A 15,746-nucleotide genomic window follows, 5' to 3' on the forward strand; every position below is an offset into this window, starting at 1 on the left:
ACACACAAACAGCAATAAAGTGGCTACCCGCCCAAGGTGCATCGCTCATTTACCTGAACTCACGTTTGCTCCTGCTACATTCTTCATCAGCAAATCCTGTTCAGCGGTCCTTTGCCAAAGGGGTATCCAGCCTCCTAGAACTCTAGTTGAATACAGCCTATTTCCGTGCCCTTCTGGAAATTTTCGACTTCTAAAAAGGACTCTAAGTCCAAATGTAGACATCTTCACCGAAACTCAGTATAGGGCCTCCCTGACGAGACGCCTCCTCCTCAGACACCGTCTGCAGCTTTGTTTCTCTGAACTTTACCTTCTCACACATTTTTCCACAAAATTTCTCCAAAGTACGTAGCTACCTGAGAACCAGACCCAATCCACTTTCTGTATCAGTCCCACATTCCCTGGCAGTGGCCCATATTTTTTACTTTGACCTGACCTTGCATGACTAGATGTTTGCAGAAGAAGCTTTGATCTTTTAGGCACTAATCTGTCTCTTAAACTTTAAAAATTCATAATTCCCATTCTACTGATCGGATTTTTGCACATTTTATGGAAAATATTTTATTAAACATTACTCTATTTTCCTAAATTTGTGTGGGTTTTTTACTTGTGTTGTGTTTTCACTTTATTGCTTTATTAACTGGTATCTTCAGACTTTGAAGAAATTTGGTTGAAAAATGTCTTAGAGAATGAGCAATCATTGGCATGTTGGGGGGCGGAGCTTGGCATAGCCCAGCTCTCAAATCAATATTCTTTGCCATGCCTTCACACAAAGAACTTCACACTACTCCATTGTGCCTGCAGCCTGGCTGGAGCCAGGGCAAAGGAGGCAGGTAATTCCAAGTACTTCAAAGGGACTCTCCTAAAATTGTATAAAAGTGGAACCCTCTGAAAAAAAGAATAATTGCAAACTATTGATTTAAAATGCTACAAATACATTGTATTTATTACTAGTCATAATGAAATTATTTCTCAAAAACTTAGTAAAATATGAAACACAGCCAACATAGCTAAAATCACTACATTATGTAACAATATATAAGATGAAGTTAAGCAAAATGATAATTTAAAGCACAATACAATAAACTGATTCCACAAAAAAAGTATCACATAAATAATGCACGTACTAATGGTATTGTAACTAAAGTCCTACATAGAGAGTATCACATCCAAAATAAAATGAAAATACATAATCCACTGTAAATTACTTTAAAATAATACGTCAGAAAATGCAAAGGTTTATATCAAAATATCTAATCCATCCAATTAGACCATATAAATCCATGGAAACTCTCTGAATCCCATTTATAAAAACAACACACTCAATGAAGGATAATAAATTAAATGGTTGGTCAAGAAATCACAACTGTATTTCTTTGTAAAAAAGAAATAAAAGCATCTACCTTTTAGAAAAATACATTTTCCACTGCGAGAAAAAGTAGTACAAACTTTTCAGAATGTATCAGACTTAAATAACTTGAATACAGCCAACATATATAAAATCACTACATTGTGTAACAATATATAAGATGAAGTTAAGCAAAATGATAATATAAAGCACAATACAATAAACTAATTCCACAAAAAAGTATCATATAAATAATGCACGTACTCATGGTGTTGTAACTAAAGTCCTACATAGAGAGTACCACATCCAAAATAAAATGAAATAACATAATCCACTGTAAATGATTACAAAATAATACGTCAGAAAATGCAAGGGTTTATATAAAAAATATCTAATCCATCTAATTAGACCACATAAAATCAATGGAAACTCTCTGAATCCCATTTTTAAAAACAAAACACTCAATGAAACTACAAAAACAAGGAGAATAAATTAAATAATTGGTCAAGAAATCACAACTGCATTTCTTTGTAAAAAAAAGAAATAAAAGCATCAACCTGTTTGAAAAATAAATTTTGCACTGCGATAAAAGGGGGTACAAACTTTTTAGAATGTATCAGACTTAAATAACTTGAAATACAAAGCCATATAAAACATAAATGTGAGGAAGTGCCTCAGTTTGCATGCCCCCCCATATTTTGTAGATTAATGCTGCGGTTTTTGAATTCTTTGCACTGGGGTACTGCTGCCCAGTCCCTAGTGAATGTGCCAATCAAACATGCTAAAATTGGCTAATCTCCAATTTAAATATTTAACTTTCCAGTAGGGCCATTGCCTAAAGGTATGAGGAAATACACCAACCACATAAAAATTTATATTTTAAAATGTTAAATGTTAAAAAAAAGGATTTTCCGCTGTGATAAAAAAGTAGTACAAACTGTTCAGAATGTATCAGACTTAAATTACTAACTCATAGAAAGTTAAATGTTACCTGTGAACTGCAGCACTTAATTTGCTGTTCACTATGCTGACAAGAAAAACATGGTTTCAGGTCTGCATGTCCAGCCTGACTTAAACCTATAGAGACCTGTGAAAATATGTTTCTTCGGCAGGAGGGAATCCCTACTATTAAATATTAAGGGCCCAATTCTGATGTTGTTCGGAAGGCCTCCCAATCAGATTTGGCTTTCCCAGATCTGATTCATAGCCCCTGTTTACGACTAAATGGTACAGGTCCGAATGACCAAGTACGATGAGAAGATCACATACGCGATGAACGAATTGTTTCTGGGACCTGAACCTGTCCTAATGACTCATTCGTAGCTGAATTGTGCAGCGCAATGGAGCCATATTCAGACTGAGTGAGTGATGCATGATTCGGACAGTCGTTTAATTTCGGTCTCAGAAGCGTACTTCGGGGTCGTAGCATGCCCCTCTTCACCTGGGGCACTCCGAAGCTGTCACAGGGGTGTGCCATGGGTCCACTGATCCAGGCTTGCACAGTGTGGCAGGCACCATAGTGTGTCCACCACAGGGTGTACGCTTTTCCCCACCCACCTATGGGTACCTATGTACGCGTCTGTTCATGGGCTCCCATAGAGTTCGATGAGAGTACGAGCGAACCGAGTTTGTAAGCCTATGGCAGCATCGTGCTTGCTCATGCGGACTCAAGGAGCTCATCTCATTTGGAATGGCCTCCGGATAAGAGTTGTACGGATGGCTTTCCTAGCGAGATCGGAATTGGGCCCTACAGTCAATACTTAGTAAGCCTTTTAGCTTCTTTAGTATATACTGTTCTTTTCTTAATTTATTTTAGTTTTCCTTTTATTTCTGTACCTAGAAATGTCCCCAATAAGTCTGGGCTTAATCTGTGACTTTGATATTGAGTCACAGTGTGACCTTTTATCCACTTGGAATAAGCAATGTTCTCTTGTTGAATAATCCCGCAGAATCAAAATAGTGCTTCTTAACAATAGGGCATATTTTGTTATGTATATTGGTTATGGTTTAGAAAATATACTTCCTAGAAATGTATGAAGAAATACTGAAAGTGTTGAATGCCTTTTCCTTGTATACTACCTTGTCATAACACATGTGACTATAGAAGCATTTAAAAAATGGCGGTATATCGTTGACAAAGTCGAAGGCTAGAACATGTCCAAATTTGACTGTTACTGCATCCTTAACCCATTTTTTAAATAAAACGTACACACCCGCATCGGAGTGCTGAATTTCCTCTTTCTACCGCGAGGACAAGTGAAAAGTACCATTTAAGAACATACACTTGGCCTTCCCCAAGGCCCTGCAGGCTAGTTATCTCCAGCCTGCCTGCAGCTGATCTGTCAGTGCTACTTAGATGATGTGGGAAACACAGTCCTCATGGACAGAAACAATGGCTTAGTCCTTGAAGGATGGCTGGAGGGAGGGGGGTGACCAGTTTAACCCAACTAAATCAGTTTAGAAATGCCCACTAAGTAACTTTTAGTAGGGACTGGGGCAACCTATTCTTTTATAATTTTGCTATTTGTCTCAGTGGAGGAAGGGGCCGGCCCTAGAGACAGCTTGGAGTGGTTGAATGGAAGTTGACTTCTCATAACCATAAATACCCAAATGCACCCATAGGTGTGCCAAAAGCTCCCTTCAGGGACCAAAATCTTGTATTTTACTAAGAATGATGAACTGTGAGATAATGTGAAGTAAGGCAAACAGGATGTACTGCAATGGAGGGACCCTTGGAAACTGCTTGCCCATGGCCAGAGAGTATACAGGAGTCACCACCACCCACTGGCTAGTGAATTGAAGAAGAGTAGCACCTCATCCCCGGCTCGTCAGAACACTTTCTAGACCTGATGTCTGTTACCTGTTTGGAGAGCCAAAGGGCTGGACCTACTTCCACTTGCACCCAGGACAAAGAGAAGGACTCCAAGTGTCAGTTTCTTCATGGATAAAACGAGCTGCAAGAGCCTTTTTCATTGAGTGTCCAGTGCACCTTTTATACACTGAACTGGAATTGACCTTGCTGTTGGCCTCTGCTGGAGTGTGTCCTGGTCCCTAGGCGCTGTCCATGAGACCCTTGGAGCCTTAGAAGTGAAGAATAGGAACAGCCCCTAAAAATATGAACATTTATGGACTTTTAAGACCTGTGAGGAAAGGGAGAAAGGGACTAAGTCATTTGTCAATTTTTCAGCAAAGTTCATTTCAGGTTGGCTTGACTGGCATTTTATCAATTCAAAATGTTAACAATGTGCCTGGATTGGGAAAAGGCTTTTGTCATTTTACAGCTCGGCATGGATAGCACTGTGGAGTTAGAGTGCTTTTCGTAGTCTGTGACACTTTTCGGATTATGATGCTGCTGACATTTTGAAGTGTCTTGCACCTGTAACTTGCACCTATCCCGGCAGGTGAATATGGCTAGGCTTCTACAGGAAAACCTCTTTTCTAATGGATCTGTAAGCCCCACCCCCATCACCGCCACATGTTGTCAAAAGGAACTGGATGCTGCAGTACTTAAAGAAACCCACTGTGGGTATTTCAACATACTGTCAGGGGACGCGAGAGCAAGGGCATGTAAGTTCGATTGGTTCAGTCGTGAACGTCCTGGAGTTCGTGGTTGCGCCCATTCAGGTTGGCTTGCTATCTAGCCCTCTTTTCTCGCGTTGTCTGGCATGCTTCATTTTCCATTCACAAAGGTCAAAAACTAGTGTATATTGTGGCAGGGATACTCTGGAGTTACACATTCTACTTTATCTCGTAGCACTGGATTCACTGATAGAATATCGACCCCCAGAATATCCCTAAAACACAAATATTGAGTTATAAATATCAATGTCAAAAATATCAACATCCTATATTTAGTACAAAAATATTGGAGAAAAATATCGATATAAAGAATATAGTTGTATGCAGAAAAACGAAACAGCTTCCTACCCGAAGGCGTTCCCTTACGGAAGAGGTGGATTTTTTATGCCGAGAGCGCCTCCAGTCTCTCCGGCCAAGAAAGCAACAAATAAATCAAAGTCAAAACGAAACAGAAAACGCAGGGAGAGAAGGCAGGCAAGCAGAAGGAGGAACAAACAAGAGCCCACCAAGACGCCAACAGAAGAAATTCTGGAAAAAATAGCGCCAATAGATTTAGAGGCAGCAGGTAACAAAACTGTTATCAATCTAGCGGAAGATCACAGACATCCACGACAGCTTCAATGCCCCATCTACCCCGGCAACCACTGAGACCTACGCCTCCATGACCACCACCTGAATCAACCGCCTGCTCTCCTGGACCAACATCAACGACGAAAACGCCATCAGGAACATGAACTCTGCCCACTCCGGATCCCCGTCAGACCCATGCCCACACCACATCTTCAACAAAGCCAGCATCACCATCGCACCCCTTCTCCAGAAAGCCATCAACATCTCCTTCGAGACAGCAACCTTCCCGGAGAGTTGGAAGCACGCCGAGATCAATGTCTTACTCAAGAAACCCAAGGCTGACTCCAAGGACCTCAAGAACTTCTGACCCATCTCCCTGCCCCAGCACAGGTCATCAAGAAGGCGTCAACAAACAACTGACCAGCTTACTTGAGGAGAACAGCATCCTGGACCCGTCCCCGTCCGGGTTCCACAGCAACCACAGCACCAAAACTGCCCTCATCGCCACCACCGAAGACATCAGGACCCTGGTAGACACCGGAGAAATCACGGCCCTCATCCTCCTGGACCTGTCAGCTGCCTTCTACACGGTCTGCCACCGCACACTACGAACACACCTCCATGACACCGGGATCCAAGAGAAGGCCCTGGACTGGACCACCACCGTCCTCTCTGTCAGAACACAGAGCGGCCGCCTCCCCCCTTCCAGTCCGAATCCACGAGATAATCTGCGGTGTAGCCCAGGGCTTATCCCTCAGCCCAACGCTGTTCAAGATCTACATGGCACTGCTCGCCCACGTCGCCCGACTGCCCGACCTCAACATCATCTCTGACGCCGATGACACCCAGCTGATCCTCTTCCTCACCAAGGATCCCCCACACCTCCAAAACCAACCTCCACAAAGGAATGAAGTGTGTCGCCGACTGGATGAGAAACAGCCTACTGAAGCTGAACTCAGACAAAAAAGAGGTCCTCATCCTTGGATCCACCCCTTCGGCCTGGGATGACTCCTGGTGGCTGACTGCACTAGGAACAACTCCAACCCCCATCGACCACGCACGCAACCTAGGGGTCATCCTCGACTCCACCCTCTCCATGAGGAAGCAGGTCAATGCCGTCTCTTCCTCCTGCTTAAATGCCCTCCGCGTGCTCTGCAGGATCTACAAGTGTGCGGTGGAAGAAGGCGGCCAGCGAGTCGCACAGGTCTTGCGAAGGTGGGATATCGGTGTTGGAGCTGGGGTTGGAGAGTTATTTCATGATGTTGAAGAGCTCTTTGCTGTTGTGTGCGTTGTTGTCTAGGCGGTCTTTGAAAGAGGCCCTTTTGGCGGATCTGATGAGGTGGTGGTGTCTGCGGATGGCGTTTTTGTGGGCTGCATAGCTTTCCGGTGTTCATTCACGGATCCAGTTCTTCTCTAGCTTTCGGCAGGTTTGCTTGGAGGCCTGGAGGTCTTCAGTGAATCGGCTGGCTTTCTTTCTGGTGTGGCTGTTGGAGGGTTTCTTGAGCGGGGCAAGGGTGTTGGTGAGGTTGTCGATCCACTGTCTGAGATTGCGGGCGTCGGTAGTGGGGTCCGTCGGGTGTGCGGGTGGGCTCCGGGCGAGGGTAGTGGTTAGCTGGTTTTTGGTGATTTTGCTCAAGCAGCCGTGAGGCATCCGTTGGGTGCGGTGGTGCGTGGTGAGTTTCCGGAAGGTGAAGTAAATGCAGTGATGGTCGGTACAGTGGAGTTCTGTGGTGTGGTTAAAGGAGACGTGGGAGCTAGCGGACAAGATGGGGTCAAGTGTGTGGCCTGCGTAGTGGGTGGGTGTTGTGACGAGTTGTCTGAGTCCGAGGTTGGCGAGGTTTTTGATCAAGGTGGAAGAGTTGGTGTCGTTGTTGTTCTCGAGGTGGAAGTTCAGGTCCCCGAGGAGGATGTAGTCCATGGAGTCGAGGGCTTGTGTGCTGACGAAGTCGGCGATGGGGTCGCTGACCTGTGGTCAGGGTCTGGGGGGTCTGTAGATGAGGGTTCCTCTGAGGGTGGTGTTGGGGTCAGTGTGGATCTGGAAGTGCAGGTGTTCGGCAGTGTCGTTGGTGTTTGTCGAGACTTTGAGAGTGTTCCTGTGGACGATGGCAATTCCTCCTCCTACTCTGTTGGTATGGAACTTGCGGGTGATCTTATAGCCTTCCGGGATGGCTATGGCGATGTCTGGTGCTGAGGAGGGGTTCAGCCAGGTCTCTGTCAGGAAGGCGACGTCTGGTGTGTTGGAGTCGAGTAGGTCCCAGAGTTCAACGGTGTGTTTGCGGGCAGAGCGGATGTTGAGGAGGATGCATCTGAGGTAGTTGGGTTCTCTGGTGGGTGGGCTGTTGGACCAGATGCTGGTGAAGTTGCAGTTCCGGCAGGAGAAGGGTCTTTGGTTGTGACTCGGGACGGCCAGGCATCAGACCCGTGATTGTCCGGCATTGAGTGCATGGAGGGCGCTGGAGTCATAGCGGAGATGGGCATCGGGGCGTTTGCGAGGGCCAGGGGTTCCGGTGCTGGGCGTGGTCCAGGCATGGACGGGCGCAGACGGGCTTGCCTTAGGCACGCCCACTGCGTGCGGCCACTGAGCGGCCTCCATATGAGGGGGAGTGGAAGGGAGGAGCAGCTGGGAGCGGGGCAGCAAATGGGTGAGCAGGAGGGTGGGGGCCGCAGGGACGCAGCAGCAGGAAAAACTGGTAAAATATGGTGGAGGGTAACAAAAGGCAAAAACAGGGCAAAGAAAAAAAGGGCAGGGGGGAAAACAAGGAGATAAGGCAGGAGGGAGAAAAGGATTTGAGGCAGTGAAAAAGAAACACAACAGAAATCACAACAGAAATCAATGCAGCAGTAATGAATAAGGCAATGCCAACCTTGCGGTGCAGCAGCGTGGGGAGCGCCCTGCCTGAGGGCAGGGTCAAGGGCGGATGATTTAATTCCGGTCAGTAGCAATATGTAATCACAGGAAAATGGCGCAACAGCTACAAGCAATCGAGACTCTGATAAATATATGTTGGAGGTCTTATATGATTTAATGCATGAGGATGGCAATACAAGTCAAGACATTGAATCTGTAGGATCACCGCTTAGCAAACCCAAATTGTGTCAAACACCATTCAAACCACCATCAACATTTTATCCTCTAATGACACCATTGACATCTTCCAAGACCAAGTGGTAAGCGGTCTCAAAAATCTGATTCGAAAGATTAATAAAACAAAAAACAAAAAGGGAATTACAATACCACCAACTCATAAATAAATTGAAAAACAACAAGGATATCATTATTTGGAGCTCCAACAAAGGCGGCAATGTGGTGTTATGGAAGAGAGAGGATTACATAAAGGAAGCAATGAGCCAACTTAATGACAAAACCTGTTACTGTTGCAGCAATAAAATTAATCTGAATGCGGTACATATGAATTACAAAATGAAATTGATAGCCTGGAGAAACACAGGTCTAATAACATAAGATGAATGCAAATTTTTGTGGAATGCAAACCCTACAACACCCATAATGTTCTACATTCCAAAAGTGCATAAGGACGAAAGAAACCCTCCTGGGAGGCGGATTATATTGGTAAGAAATAGTATTTTTGAGAAAACTTCAGTCTACATAGAGTTTTTTTACAGGAGCCAGTCTAAAAATTGGCATCCTATATTAAGGAAAGAGGACTAACTATTGATTACACTTGATGTAGCCTCTTTATATTCATCAATCAGACACAAAGACTCAGAGTCTTGCAATATTATCTTTCAAGGAGGCGACCACAATATGCTGAGCACACCAAAATGTTGGTTAATGTGGTTGAAATTTGTTTACCTAATAACATCTTTATTTTTCAAAATACCCTGTTTCAGCAATCTCGAAGGGTTGCCATGGGAGCCAGCTTCTCCCCCAGGTATGCTTGTCTACACATGGGCTGGTGGAAGGAGCTGGTTCTCATGGAGGAGTATATCAACGTCATGACCAACAATGTTAAGATCTGGGGGAGATTCATAGACAATTTGTTTTTGGTCTGGCATGGAACTGAGTCAGAAGCGGAAAATGTCTAGCTACCACCTTAACCAGGAGCAATCAGAAAAAACAGGGAGACCCTACTCAAACAGAAACCCAGTAAGGTTACGGTTGCTGGTTGCTGATACACCAAACAAATTCATATATATATATATATATATATATATATATATATATATATATATATATATATATATATATTACCTACTGGCGGTCGCCAGTAGGTATATATAGTTAGGATTTTTTCTCTATGGGATTTTTGAAAATTCTATGTCTAATAACTTTGGCGTTTGTGGACGGAATTGGCTGAAATTTTCAGGAAAATGGCACATTTTGTTTCTGAGCAGCCCTTGAAAATTTGGGGGGGTTTGTCAAGGGGGGGCCGAGAAAAAAGGGGGGTCCCAAAACGTGTTTTTAACATTGAGTTTTCCATAGGGCGGTTGGCCTCACTTTTAGCTCGAAGGGCTGAATGGATTTGCACGAAACTTGGCAAAATTGTAGGGACTGGTAGCCCGATGTGCCTTTTGTAGGTCTCAATATATGTGCTTCAGTGGATTTTGAGAAATTAACGTTCAAAAAAAGATATATATCTGTAACAGCGGACCGGGCAGCGCTCCAGTTCGCGTACTTTTCGCGCAACGGAGCTTTGTGAAGCGAAGCTGATTGGTTCTCCGGCGTCTGTAAACATTCCAAACAGTCCGTAGCGGCCGCCATCTTGTCTCTCGGTAGGATCGAGAGACAAGAGGAGGCCAAAGCGAAGGGGCAAATGACCATAAGGGGGCATAGTAGATCCTCGCTGACCCCCTAGGTTTGATGTGGAGGTTTTAAAAGGGCCCCGCGGGGCAAAAAAATAAAATAATAATAATAATCGAACGGCTGAATGGATTTGCACGAAACTTGGCAAAATATTAGGGACTGGTAGCCCGATGTGCCTTTGCTAGGTCTCAATATATGTGCTCCAGTGGATTTTGAGAAATTAACGTTCAAAAAAAGATATATATCTGTAACAGCGCTCCGCTTCGCGTACTTTTCGCGTTACGGAGCTTTGCGAAGCTGATTGGTTCTCCGGCGTCTGTCAACATTCCAAACAGTCCGTAGCGGCCGCCATCTTGTCTCTCGGTAGGATTGAGAGACAAGAGGAGGCCAAAGCGAAGGGGGAAATGACCATAAGGGGGCATAGTAGATCCTTCCTGACCTCTTAGGTTTGATGTACCATTTTGCCAAGTTTGGTGTAATTCCGTTCAGCCATTCAGGCTGTAGACGTATGTAAATGTCCTATGGAAAATTGCATGGGGAAAACACATTTGAAAGTGTTGAAATTTAGAACCAATTAAAATGTTACTTTGGTTTTGTATTTGTGTGTGATGAAAGTTAATTGGTTATGTATATATGTCAAATGAGAGGAAACCACAGCCATTTTGTGATACTACTGTCTGAGGTACATTTGTGAGGAATTTTTGGTAGTGAATTTCTGGTGTTTGATTTACACAGTACTAACACTTCTCCTACTTTTAAAAAGGTGAGTTGTTAATTTGTAAGGGGAACTATGTTGTACACTTGAAGATAATTTGAAAAATGTTTTCTGTTATTTATTTGCAGTCCTTCTGTTATACTAAATACTTGATAAAGTTAGTTTTATATTATGTATTACTAAAAACGATAAATGAAAGTGATTATTTTTTTCTGCAATTTACAGCAAGCAATTTCAAAATAAAATGGCTCACAATGAAGAGACCGTGGCAATTTCTTTTGAATTGTCCACTACATTGATTGAAATTGAGAGCACCAATAATGAAATATTGTCACAAGGAGGAGATGACTTGTATGATTCCATTAGATTGATTGAAATGGACAGCACCAATAATGAAATATTGTCACAAGGAGATGACTTGAATGATTCCACTACATTGATTGAAATTGAGAGCACCAATAATGAAATATTGTCACAAGGAGGAGATGGCTTGTATGATTCCATTAGATTGATTGAAATGGACAGCACCAATAATGAAATATTGTCACAAGGAGGAGATGACTTGAATGATTCCACTACATTGATTGAAATTGAGAGCACCAATAATGAAATATTGTCACGAGGAGATGACTTGAATGATTCCACTACATTGATTGAAATTGACAGCACCAATAATGAAATATTGTCACAAGGAGGAGATGACTTGAATGATTTTTTTGATCAATCTGTTGATGGCGAATTTATCGAATGTTTGGAGACCATAGAGTTACAAGAATCATCATTGCAGACTTTTCATGAGGAAATTGCTGATGAGGACATGTTACTAGTTCTTTCAAATTTAGAAAATTCTGAAGAATAAATTTATATTTAGAAATCAAAAATTGTTTGAGACATTATTCATTTTTATTTTTAATTTATGAGGTTGTAGCGAAGTGATTGTAGTATAAAATGAGACTTATAGTATAGAGTGCAACATTTTTATGTTACATGGTAAGTTTACTCATATTTACTTCCCTTCTGCCACTATATTATCTCCAATGTGTATTTGACATCTCTTCTTCATCTCCGGCCTCCTTTTCTCACTGTCTGTCTCCGATGCATCTTATCGCTGCTATTTTGTGTAATTACAGAAGAGAGTAAAATAAAATAGTTCGGAACGTGAAAAGGGGGCAAAGTAGAGTACCCCTCACCCCCTAGGCCTTTTTAGGCGGTCCCAAAAGGATCAGTTTCTGCTTTCCTGAGAGATTATGGTATGAGTTCCATATACCACAATAATTTGCATTACAACATGCAAGATATCTATCTCCTATTACCAACTTTTGGAGATATTCGCGCTGAGCGCGAATATCTCCAAAAAGTAACACCTGCCCTGAGCAGTTCTTAGCCATGTTATCCAATGGGAGGTGGATAACATGGCTAAGAGCATTAGCTCGGTAATGCATGAATATCGCTGACTTTTTAGCGATATTCATGCATTGCGGCCGTTTATTATCGCATTTGCGATAAACTTTGATAATAGCAAGGTTTATCTTCGATAATTTCTGACGATGCTTAGCGGTAAAAAATTCGTTGGTAAGCATCGTTAGCGATAAATATCGCTTAACTTTGGTAATATGCACCAACGTCTGTTAACGTTCGATTCGAAGGAAATGAGGAAGTGTTGAAAAACATTGTCTGCGCCATCTTGCCTTTTTTGAAATGCCACACTTTTGTCGTGCACGGCAGCCATTTTAGATGCCTTGACCAGACCCACTCTCTGCACGCTGTCGATTCGTAGCATGGCTCCCCACCCTCGCAAGCATCTTCCCCAGGCACTGGTCACCCCCGCTCTCTGTCTTATGCATCGGCAATAAACCTCCCCCCATCTGCGCTGCTCTTCCCTGAAAATCACACTCTGTGCCCGCCCGACACCTCCCTTTCGCCCTATTCACTACCGCACCCTCTGACACTCCTCTTCCTCTGTGTCCGATTGTCCAGGCTATCACCTAGCCCTGCAGATGTAGTTTATGGCCCCAGCTGTAAAGAATCACCCCTCTTCAAAGGAGTTATAGTAGATCAAGGCCCACACCCGATGAGATCCGTCACACCACACGTGTTCCTACTATCTGAAAACCATCCTGTATTGTGATTGGGGAGGGGACCGAGCCTGAAGCGGAAGATTCCAGGAATGACTCTTTGTACATCAAAGTTTTTACAATTATGTGTGACATTAAAAATATATAGCACTCCAACAAAGTAGTAGGAATATAAAACTTTAATAACATATAAATATATACAACAAAACAAAAACAGTAAAAACATTTAAACAACGAAGAGACCGTGGCAATTTCTTTTGAATTCTTGATGAGGACATGTTACTAGTTCTTTCAAATTATGAAAATTCAGAAGATGTTGCCTGGGGGTGGGTCGTCAGTAGCAGTCTGTTGTGCGAATAGTTCCAAGGCAGCAGAACGCGCTGAAATCTAGATGGCACGAAAGTGATGTCTAGTAAGTTGCCGCCCAGCAAATAACGGCGTGGGGCGCCGCGGGGGTGAGTGAGTCCAGTAGGCACCACAGCTATTCTTACCGGCATTGCAGAATTACTGCTGGGGACAATGCCTGTGCTGTAGCAGGGTCACAGCAGAAACAAAAAGGATTCTGTTGAAGATGTTGTTGGTTTTCAATTTGAAAACAGTTCTGGTGTCAACTGCTATGCTAATGTAGTGGTTAATGTTTTGTTTTCTCTAGAAAATGTAAAAGAGGGGGAGGCAGTCCAAAGTTCCGTTAAAAGGGCAAAGGAAAGGATCGGTGGTTTGAACTATCAGTCAAAAAGGGGAGGGGGTGCAACAATTTTTCCTACCGGGTCACACTGTGCTTTCACCGGAACTGAGGTCTGCAGGATTCTAGTAATTCAAAGTGAGGCTGGCGCCAGCATGGGAGCACCGATGTCCCGCGGATACAGTTTCGTCACTCCACGGGCGATCATGGCAGTCATTCCCCATCGGGGGTCGGAGACTCCCGCGGCTCCTCTAGAATCTTCAAGGTCGTGGAGGACTACGGTGGTGGAGTCAACCAGTGACCGGGCCATTTCTTTATGCTGGGCCCGCTACTGCCAGGTCGACCGCCATTTTGAGAGTTCGGTAGCTACTGGCTATCGCGGGGTCAAATGAGCGGACGGGCTCCACCCTGCCGGGCGAGACGTTGCAGCATGGCCACAGTGGAAGAACCCTTTTCCGGGCGCCTGGAGCGCTGTGGGTGCAGCTGGGAAGCCTCCACCTGGGGAGGCGGGAGAGGCCTGTTCGCACCGTCTCTCCCTCCCAGTGCACCCCACGGCGTCTCGCTTGAGATTTGTTATGGCCGGACCAGGCGATGAGGACAAGGGGGGGGGGGGTCGGAGGCATGTGCAAGACATCCCCCCCCAGTGTTGTCGCAGCCATTATTCAAGAAAGAAGAAGTGTCCCGTCCGTCTTCGGGCCGGGCTTCCGGTAGATGTCGGCCGGACGCCCCTGGCTCTGGCCCCATGAACGGGTTTCTTGGTTTATCGGCTGCAGCCGGATCCCGTCGGCCTCGGCCCCCTGACCGTTGGTGGCCGGACCGGAAGAGCATGTGGCGGGACTACCTGAAACTGTCAAGGGCCACCGCGGCCGGACTGGGAGAGAGAGGGGAGGGTCGAGGAGATATTCCCCCCCCCTGCAACTCTTCAGCGTTGTAAAGGCAATCCCCTGGCCGGGTCCCGCTGGCCTCGGCCTCTCCTCCGGCTACACCCTACGTTAGGATCTCCTGGCCGAGGCGTGGCAGCAGGACCCGCCTTATATGGGCTGCTCCCGGCTGGGCGTAGCCGCAACCCTGCCCCACCTTGGAAGTTTCCAGAGTGGGGGCGGATGTTCTACTGACTTGCATTTTCCCTAGTCTATCGATTTTTTGGGCGTGGCAGGCGGTGGGACAGCGAGGGGTGATTTGGTTTCTCTTACTGTTTTTCTAGTCTCTCACCACTGGCATATTTTAACGTTTTCTTGTTTCTAGGACATTAATAGGTTTTATCATTACGTTATGTTATCGTTTCTTTGTTCGTTGTTTAATAAAAGTTCATGTTCATCAGTGGCCTACTGATTTTCGTTTTCCTATTCTTTTCTTTCCAGGTTGTTTCATGCTAAAGTTTCTGTTAACAGGATACAGTGATCACTTCGTTATTATTGCATATGTCCTTTTCACTAGGGGTGCTCTCTGGTCGGGCCAGATGACGTATCTCTAGTAAATGGTCCGGGTGAAACAGGTGCATCAATCAGTGGGGAGTAGATAGGCATGACAGATTACAACGGGGGAGAAAGGTCCGCATTACGTACCCTTTCACTATTTGCAAAGATTTTCCTACGTATATTTGCAAACAGGGAATACCTCCAAAAAGAACCAATTCCCAAACAGTCAATGTTTGGGGAAACAATCAATCAATGAGGAACGAAATAGGCACGACGTGTTAAAGGTTTGCGTTACCTACCCTTCACTATCTGCAAAGGGAGAGAGAATATTCCTATTCTTCCTCGTTTGCAGGCAGAGAAGATTCTTAAGAGAATCAACTTCGAACAATTCAATGCTCGATTCAAATAATCAACAAGAGGTATTGTGAACACAAATGAACGCCGCTTATGTACATACACATTGGTATTATCAACAGGTTGTTCCTAATGTTTCTATTTTAGGGAGGTCAAAAAGAGATCCCATTAGTGGCCTACTGATTTTGCTCGATTCCTTTTGTTTTTTTACACGATTTTTCGCTATCTGCAAAGACTAAACAG

Source organism: Lissotriton helveticus, chromosome 10 (genome assembly GCF_964261635.1).
Source record: "Lissotriton helveticus chromosome 10, aLisHel1.1, whole genome shotgun sequence".
In the NCBI taxonomy this organism is placed as follows: Eukaryota; Metazoa; Chordata; class Amphibia; order Caudata; family Salamandridae; genus Lissotriton; species Lissotriton helveticus.